Genomic DNA, 6,706 nt, shown 5'->3' with positions numbered 1-6,706 from the left:
AGTGTGTTTACAGCCAGCAATCCTGGCTCTCAGTGTTCTGTGCTGTTATTTAGCTCTAATTTACCTCTAAATGTCTTCTAAGAGCCCAGGAAGCAGTGGAAATGTTAGTAATGCTGCTAGACAATATTGACCTCCTGTGGTTTGGCAAATTCTCTGGTTCGTCATCAGTCAAGTCCCTAGGGTGTCAAACTAAAGAGGTTTAACCTGTACAAGTGGACTTTAAGAATGCAAGCTCCCATGACAATGAATTGCTACTCTGTAAACCCAATATCTATTAAAGGCATAATATTCTTTGGGATAGTGGTACTAAAGTTACAACCAGAGTTATTAGTGTAGTTCATTGCTTTAGTTTTAGCTAGCTTCTCTTTTAAAGCCAGACACATAATGTAACTCAGACCTTCTCAGCATCTTATCGTTGCTGCAGTATGTTCAGAAGACAAAATTTTCCCAGAAGATCTCTGCTCAGAAGCCCCAATTTCCCTCATCTCCCCAACCTTAGGGAGACCTTGCTCTTTGCCTAATTTTCCAGCTGGGTTGACTGAGGAACAGAAAGATAAGGAGACACATCAAAGGTTACACAGGGAATTGCTGGCTCAGCCAGCTTTAGAGCCCAGGTTAAACAGCTTAATTGATATGAAAGATGTTTTGTAAGATAATTTCTAATTGGGCTGACACTTCACATACCAAATTTCAGTCCAATGTAATTATAAAACGCTGATGTACCAAGCTCCCTTTGGGAGCTATTGGGAAAATGTCCAACAAGATCTCTGTTGATAGAGCCAAGCAAAAATTGTACAATATGACTTGTGTATAACTGGAGGGAAAAAACCTGAAAAATTACATGTCTGAAATCTAGCAAGTACAACTACGCACTATAATGACTTGTTTTATATCTGTTAACGGAAAGCTGGCAGCTGGTTCCTGTGACTAGAACTGGGCTCAGCTACCCTGTCTAAGATAAGGTAAAATCAAGGCCATAAAGGACTGCCAGAGGACAGGCAATGAGGTAGTGGAAGGGCATTATTGGGATAGGCTATGCCTGAGTAAGGGAAGCCAGAGCAGAGCACAACTAAACTCCGATGGGTCCCTGACACAGGGAGCTGGGTGCTCAGGGAATGCATGGGCTTGTTACTCTCAGAGCAGAAACCAACCTGATAGCTTTCTTTGATAGGATAACAAGCCTCATGAATAAGGGGAAAGCAGGATATGATGTGCTTTGACTTTACTAAAGCATTTAATACAGTCTTGCATGTCATTTTTATTAATAAACTAGGGAAATACAACATAAATGGGTGGATAAGTGTTCTCAGTAGTTATCAATGGTTCACAATCATTGATTTAGTTGATGGCATAGAGAGTATGCATTATAAAGTTTATTGATGATACCAATCTGAGAGGGGTTGCAAGTGCTTTGGACGTTAGGATTACAAACTGGAGAAATGGTCTGAGCGGTAAATAGGATGAACTGTACTAAGAACAAATGCAAAGTACTCCACTTAGGAAGGAAACAATCAGTTTCACACATACAAAATGGAAAGTGACTGTCAAGGAAGGAGTACTGCAGAAGGGGATCTAGGGGTCATAGTGGACTATAAGATATATATGAGTCAACAGTGTGACAAAAAAAGCACACATTCTGGGATGCAATAACAGGAGTGTTGTAAACAAGATATGAGTAGTAATTCTTCCTCTCTACTTTGTGCTGTTTAGGCCTCAACTGAAGTATTGTGTCCATATTCTGGGCGCCACATCTCAGGGAAACTTGACTTTGAAACTGCTCTGCCAATTCCCTCACTAGTTGTCTTTGCTGCTTCTGGTGTTGGGCGGAAAGCTGTTGCATGAGGAGTGTTTGTTGTTGCTGGTTCTGCCTTTGTTGCTCTGTGAGCCAGGCTAGTATCTTTCCCGGCTCCATCGCTGCCTTCTGTTGCGCCGTTTGTCCGCGCTTCAGTGCACTGGCCTCCGTCGAACAGTGCACAATAAAAAAAAAAGGATGCCCCGCTCTGGGGGTGGGAAGGGAATAGCTCAGTGCATACCCCTAGGAGCTCCCTTGCTCCCCCCTTTCTATTCCTAGGGACATGGGGTAGTTAACATGCACACATTCTCCACCACCTTGTAACCGCCCTACCACCTCCTTTATTCTGGAGAAAGAGGGGTAGGGGGGTGCGGTTCCAGCGCCCCTAGTCCTGCCCGCCCTTGGTCTCGTCCTGGGATGTCTGGCCCTTTAAGCATCGGGTTACCTAGCCCTTCACTGCTGGGCACTCCTCCTCGATCACACTCTCCCATGTGGAAGGGGAGAAAGGGGGGCCCAGGCCCTCCCTCACTCACTGGCCTCAGCCCAGGGCCCTAAGGACTCAGACTGCCTGCCAGTCTGGGTCCAGCTGACGGGGGTATGCCCCTAAACGCGTCAGCCCACGGGCTTCATCACCGCCCTGCCCTGGGCTACTTCCTTTCCCCCTTCCGGGCTCCTTACCTGCAGTGTCGGGTCTCAGCGGGGCGATAGCTCGGTGTGCATCAGTGTCTCCCCTGGTGGGTCCAGCCTCTCCGTCCGGCTGCTCCCCCCCCCCCCCCCCTGCTGCCCGGTGGTTTTTAAAGTTCCCGCTGCCCCAGGACGCTGGAGTCCGCCCCGCCCTCTGCGCCGTCCGCCCAGCTGATTGGCCTCTCCCCCTCTCAGGGCTGGCCTCAGCACTCCAGCAGTGCTGCCGCGCTCTCCCAGCTGAGCTGCGCTTTCGCTCAGCTGAGCTGCGGCGTTGCCCCGGTGAGCCGTGCCTCCGCTCAGCTGAGCTGCTGCACTACCCAGCTGAGCTGTGGCTTGGGAGCAGCCGGCGCACGGCCGGTAGGTGTTCTGTGGCCCCTTTGCCAGGGCACACACCCCCTGGGGCTTAGTGCGGGGTCTTGGTGCCCCGTCACAAGCCCACACAAAATCTTTCTTCTTCTCAGTCTGGGGACACATCAGTGAAGATTTGGAGGGGTTTTGTTTCTTACTTATATGCGGCCCCTGACTAATTTTTCATGGGTCAGTGGCCCCTGACCCAAAAAGATTCCCCACCCCTGCTCTAGGGCCAGCAGGACTGCCTGTCCGCCTTTGGAGAGCTGGAGAATCACCCTTGTCCAGTGCAGTAAAACTCCTGTTTCTAGTCTTGAAAAGGGAGTGACCAGTCTGTTGGGAAGGGAAGGGGTGAATGGGGTAGCTGGAACTGACAGCTGGCTCCATTTGCACAACTTCGTTGCTCTGCTTGGATCTGTGTGCTCGCAAGAATTTAGCACATTCCCTGAACAGAGGAAAGTATCCTGGTGTCCAAAACATAGGGAGAAGAGGAATTGCGTGTAGCCACCCAGCCTTGCAGTTGTGGTGCCAGGAGGCCATGGAAACCTTCTTATGCCATTGAGTCCCATGTTCAGTCATTGCTCTGCACTGGGGCTTGTGGTGATGGGTCAGGATGCAGGCTGCCCTGGGGAGAGAGGATTGCCCCAGTGCTCTCTCACCGCAGCAGCTTGGAGCCAGAGGGGGAGCCCTTCTTCAAGGCTGCCACCACTCCCATGGGCACAGCTGGGGGAAAGGTGCATGTGCTTTGACTGCGGCAGGTCCAGGTTCATCTGCCCCTTGTGCTGCCATGTTAGTGGGCAAGTCTTAAGGAGCATGAGGCCACAAAATACAGGGCACAGCATGCACTGAAGCCCCAGCTGCCTTCCTTGATGGGGAGGAGAGCTCCGCAGACACTACCCGTCCCGTCTTGAGCAGACAGCTTACTTGGAGCATGCTGCAGTGTTTCATGCTGGAAGCTGTTGTCTCTGCGGACCTCCCACAGCAGCTGTTAAGAAAGCTGCTGAGAGCCATGTTGAAGACGCCTGCAAGTTGCCTTGTGTTGTGTGTTACCCCCACCCTGACAGTACACTGTCCTTCCTTCCATTGTCTGGTTCTGGTCCTCTCCTACGCCTCAAGTGATTGACTGTCCATTCGGTTGCTCTGATCTGTGTGCACTTTAACTGAAGGGAGTCCTGAAAACTTTCCCGCTTTGCTCCAGCCTGTGCTAATGGGGAAGTTGTACTTTCTCATAACATCGCTGATGAACAAATGTTCACACCCCTCCAACACAATGAAATCATATCAAAGTGCCGGTCTGAACTGAGAGATTTTTCCCACTGGCTAGTATTTAACAGCCCACTGGCCAATTTCTAAGTCATATGTGCTAATTATTTCTGAATTCTTCTGTGCACAGCTAATGAAGGCCCAACAGGCTCTTTAAATAGTTACAAACACCATAGGCTGCAAAGATATAATTGAGGTGACAGTCACAATTAGCCATCCATAATTCCTTAGAGCAGCTGATTAAAGTCTCTTTATCCTTCTTACTGAGATCAGAAGGTCACATATTTGGGAAATGGAAAATGAATGAGGCCCTGTCAGGAAGCTGTTCACACATGCTATTAATGCAAAGGTGCGCTTTCCTTAGAGACCATGGCTACAGACAACTTGGAATCAAGACAAAGCAGCTAGTAATTGCCCTAACTAAAATGACACGGGGCCAAGCTATCCCTTGTGAAGCATGAAGATCAACCTGTTCTTCTGACCAGTCTCTTAGCCCAGCATGTGCCCCAACATTTGAAATGAGAAGGCAAAGCTATTTAATGGCGAATGTATTTCCTTCTAAAGTGATTTGTGAGAGTGATAGTCCTGCCTGACTGTGCTTTGCCAGCTTTTAATTTGTGTGGGCTTGTTCCTTGCAGAGGGACAGTGGGGAGGCCCAATGGGGAGCATATCCCAGATATAGACCCCAGCTCCATGGACATCCTCGTTTGCTGTCAGATGGGTGTTGGGGGACAGAATGGAGTGGTGAGCTAGTGCCTCCATCACTGCCTGATTCTATTGTCTGTTGCCCCTTACAGATTTTGGAGTGCAAGCAACAATGTATGGGTGGGATTGCCTGTGTGGACATCGCCAGTGTTCAGCTCGGGGATGGGTCTAGGATTGTGTCATTAGTGCTACGCTAGGTTAGTAGCTATGGAGCATGAAATCCTAGCATGCATAAAAGAGGGGCAGCATTGGTGCAAACAGCCCCAATTGCCCCACTGAAGTGCCTCTCTCTGAGCTGCAGGGGCCACCCTTGAGGTGTGGAGGATAGTCAGTGTTTGGCCTCTGCAGACAATGCTGATGAGCACGCTCCTTGAGAGCTCCTTCCTCACTGCATGTAAACAGCTACTAAAATCCCGATGGAGCCTCCAGTCCCTTTGTGCTGGAGGAGTAAGTCCAAATGGGTCATTCACCAGAAATGGCGGTCTCAAAGGCAGGCCAAATTAGAGCTACCACAGTTGCTTAAACGTCCTCTCGCCACCACTACCAGCTTCAAACAGCCATTTCCCTTTGTGGGAAAGTTGCAGAAATGGAAATTCCAATATGAGCCCATGTCCTGGCAGGGAACTTGATCTCTCAGCCTACTGACTCAGAGATGAATGTGCCAGGCCCAGTGACTACTTGTATATGTTATTCCCTTCCTCTGCATGGGGATCAGGTGCTTATCTTAGTGCTCGTGAAAGACCAAGCCGCCTCTGCTGAGCAAATCAACGCTTTTCTTTGGGACATTTTCTACGTTCCATGCAGCTTTAGAGAGAATTGGATTATCCTGTTGCTGAAAAAACCCACAGACTTCTACGAGAGCCATGAGGGGATATTTAATCTGAGGGGAGTTTGAAGCCAGTTGGGTAGCTCAGCAGAGAGTTGATGAGTAGTGAGGCCAGTGTAAATCTAGACAACTTCCATCCACTTTAGTGGAATGATTCTGTTTTTACTCTGTGTAAACTAAGGTCTACGGACCCTCAGCACAGGAGGCCAGAGTCTTCGGTCTCGCTGGTGTAAATTTACAGTGAGTCTATTGAAGTCACTGGGCTGGGCCAGTGAACTTGCTTTAAGGGAGATCATCTGGCCCATGTATTAATTTTCCCCATACTGTAGGGCTGTGTCTACACTGGCATGAATTTCCAGAACTGCTTAAAACGGAGTACTATTCCGTTTTCAGTTTTTCCGGAAAAGGAGTGTCTACATTGGCAGGCTGCTTTTCCGGAAAAGCCCTTTTTCTGGAAAAGCGTCTGTGGCCAATGTAGACGCGCTTTTCCGGAAAAGAGCCCCGATCGCCATTTTCACGATCGGGGCTTTTTTCCGGAAAAGACTACTGGGCTGTCTACACTGGCCCTTTTCCGGAACAGTGTTCCGGAATAAGGACTTATGCCCGAGCGGAGCAGAATAGTTTTTCCGGAATAGCGGCTGATTTTGTACAGTAGAGCGTCATTGCTTTTCCGGAAATTCAAGGGCCAGTGTAGACAGCTCGCAGCTCATTCCGGAAAAGTGGCTAATTTTCTGGAATAAGTGGCCCAGTGTAGACACAGCCTAGAAGAGATTTTGTTGTAGAAGTTCATTCCTTATGAAACAGGATAAAGGAAATCTGTACTCTAATATTTATTCTCAACATGCTACATAAAGGATGTCTCACACAGCATGTTTGCTATTCTATGCCTATTATGCCTGTTTTATCTAGTTGAAACTGTAAACCAGCACTGAGAAACCAAAGGAAAAATATGGATAGATTTGCTATATGAGTAGAAGTAACTGTCTGTCAAAGGATTTAAAATGGATCTGCATTGGTATGATTACATATAGTAGATCAGCATGCAGGATTACAACTTTATTTGGTCTATAGCCAGTCATTCTCCTGTA

Source organism: Pelodiscus sinensis, chromosome 12, assembly GCF_052426305.1.
Source record: "Pelodiscus sinensis isolate ZL-2025 chromosome 12, ASM5242630v1, whole genome shotgun sequence".
NCBI lineage: Eukaryota > Metazoa > Chordata > Testudines > Trionychidae > Pelodiscus > Pelodiscus sinensis.
The sequence above is the reverse complement of the archived record's forward strand: the minus strand, read 5'-3'. Positions refer to the sequence as shown.